The 2,937-nt window shown below is 27.7% G+C and overlaps 1 long non-coding RNA gene across 1 annotated transcript; it reads left to right on the forward strand.

Annotated features, from left to right (window-relative positions):
• Positions 1-1,629: 1,629 nt before the first annotated feature.
• On the forward strand, positions 1,630-2,274 carry LOC145324567 (uncharacterized). Its single transcript, XR_013881286.1, has 3 exons — positions 1,630-1,791; positions 2,055-2,105; positions 2,180-2,274. It is a non-coding gene; the product is annotated as an uncharacterized LOC145324567 (long non-coding RNA).
• Positions 2,275-2,937: the final 663 nt, after the last annotated feature.

A 2,937-nucleotide genomic window follows, 5' to 3' on the forward strand; every position in this document is an offset into this window, starting at 1 on the left:
TTGTGAAATTTTATTTAAAGATTTAATAAATTAAATTATTTTTTTGAAAAATAAGTTATTTTTATAGTTTTTTATAAAAAAAATTTAATCGGTTAATTTAGGAAAAGTCCGCCTTAAGATGTAAAATGTCGTCTTTTTATTGAGAAAACTTGTTCTAATCCGCCATAAGTGTCACAATTCTTTTTTATATAAATATTTCTATATTCTTATTATAGGAAAAAATGGTTAAATTTTATTTTGACCGTGCGTTAAAAGAATGTTTTATGTTTGTGATTGGTTTTTGTTTGATTTGTGGCCATAATAGTATTAGAATTTTGGCAACATTGACCCAATAAAATGATTCTTTTGATTGTATTGATTAATGCTTACTACACTTTTTCATAAAAGCTTTTGGGGAAAACTTAAGTAAAATTTTATTAGTTTTTGATGCTATTTAGGGTATTTTAGATCTAAAAACAATAAAATTGAGTATTTACAATATTTTCCTCTAAAGCACCTATACAAAAAACGTTTGTAAGCCCATACTACAAGTGTCTGCATACAATAGAAGTCAAGAATAATAAAGGAATACTATTTAAAAGGGTTTTAAAATACTTAAGCCTTAAATTACAAAATAACACATGGGAAATATTTAAAGGGTGATGTTGATGTCAAATAATTATTGTTAACTGCTGCAAAATTTTCAAGTTAAGAATATGGGTTATTATTGTTTAAGCCTTGGATTTGTTTTCATAGTGTTCTTCGTTTAAAACTTATTAAATCTATTGTGAAATAAAAAAAAACGGTGAACTGAAATTAGTTTCCGAATGTGAACACATTTTCCTAGGTGTTTCCCAATCCTATCTCAATATTTGCTACTAGCTAAAAAACCTTCAAACTTCCAAAAATAAAAATCAAAATTTGAAAAATTAAAACTTTGAATGTATAATGTATAAATCGTTAATACATTCAAATTTTGATTTTTTTTTGAAGTTTGAAGGTTTTTTAGCTAGTAGCAAATATTGAGATAGGATTGGGAAACACCTAGGAAAATGTGTTCACATTCGGAAACTAATTTCAGTTCATCAAAAAAACGAGTGTTAATGTATAATGTGTTTTGTAGATTTTGTTTAGTTGAAAACTTAATCGCAGTAAAAGAAATAATAGAAGATTAAAGTTTTAAATGTTTTTAAAATTATATTGAAAATTTTGATCTTCAAAATTAAAAAACTCTTCTAAGGCGGTATAGATCAAAAAATATCTAAAGCTTTTTTCAGATGGCGGAAAATTGTCTAAATGTGTCGATTAAATTTTTTGTTTAAAAAAAACATACAAAAAAGCAAAATTTTAAAAATTCAACCTCATTTTAGAAATCTACATAAAAAATTTCTCAACTTTATTGTACAAACATACAAGCAGGGATAAGGGATAAGGGATTCGTAGAAGATTTCCTAGGTCCTTTGGATTTTTTTTAAGATTAAAGTTTTTTGCTAGTAGTAAATATTGAGATAGGATGAGGAAACTGTGTACACAATCGGCAACTCAAATTCAACTGACCTTAAATTCTCCATCTATCAAGTTTGAACAAATATACAATATATGTTTGTACACATTACACTTTAAAATATAATTTAGAAGTTCAAATAAGCACATTTTTAATTTAAAGAAATAATATTTAGAGTTTAGCAAACAGTAAACAAATTATAGTGTAAAATTGTGAAAGATCCAAATAGACTATATAAATGTATTGTTGCACAGAACGGCTTAGTATTGAAAGCATCACCCCACCAATGATTACAATTTGCCCATCAGGTAAAAACAACAATCGTTATATGGTTAGTTTACAGAAATTTAGCACTTTTCCAAGACAAGTTTTGGTGGAGTCAAGGATGTGAATTAATTCACCCCTTCAACCATTTTCTAACAAAAATGAAAAAATTGCATAGAATACCTCCCCACTTTCCATCGATGGCTAGGAGCTAAGAAACAGAAACAAATAAGAAAGAAACTTTGTCCAAACTAAAACTATAAGAATATCTAAACATAAATAAGGTTTTAAAGTTTTTGTTTCCTAGGTCAATTGGATATGACTAAGCTACAAAAGGAATGTGGTTACTCTTGGACAGGTAAGAAAAAAGTGTATCAATTCTGTGCTCTTTCCTAATCCTTATGATGCAGGTACAAATCTTTCTATTTATAGGTGATTTACTAAGAGGAGAGGCTAAAGGAAAATTTGAGGGTTGGGGTGAAAACACAGAAACCAATTCCTATTGGAAGATTATTCAGGAATATTAACTACTCAACTAAAATTAAGATTATTATACATTCTTGATTTTTTTGTTTTGAAATTTTCTTCAACATTAATTTAGTAGTGTTATTCTACTCTGAAACCATTATGTCTGCCTGTTTTACCTAACACTGTTAATGCTTTGCTACTTATGGATGTTGTCATCCTGGTTTCCTTTATTTTTAAATTTCTGTTTACTCAGGGATAAGGAATAGGAAACCTGGCCATTAATTAGGTCCTGGCCTAGATTCTAAAGGGATATTGCAACTATTACAAATTCCTATTAAACTGGCGGACGCACCCAAGTAGCTATTGCTCTAAACCAATAAGAATCGGCCTGTTTTTAACAACCAATCACCAATTGGCGGAAATTTTAGAAGCAGACAATTCTAGAAAAAATAATGATTTTGTCTGCTACTGAAAAATAAATAAAAATGGTGTTAGATCACATTAGCTTAATTATTAAATCTGCTTAGAGTTAAACATTAAAAAAGATCATATAGAAAAAACAAAAATAAAGGGATTATTTTTTGGAAAGTAGGTAGCTACGAATTTTCATTTGGTAGTTTATAAATTAGATGTTGTATTTTGAATTTTAAAAATTTAATACGGAATTGATACAACACCTTAACCCTATTATATGTATAATACAACACAGTACAATCACTACA

The sequence above is a fragment of the Acartia tonsa genome, chromosome 7 (genome assembly GCF_053477335.1).
Source record: "Acartia tonsa isolate MP-2025a chromosome 7, ASM5347733v1, whole genome shotgun sequence".
Classification (NCBI taxonomy): domain Eukaryota; kingdom Metazoa; phylum Arthropoda; class Copepoda; order Calanoida; family Acartiidae; genus Acartia; species Acartia tonsa.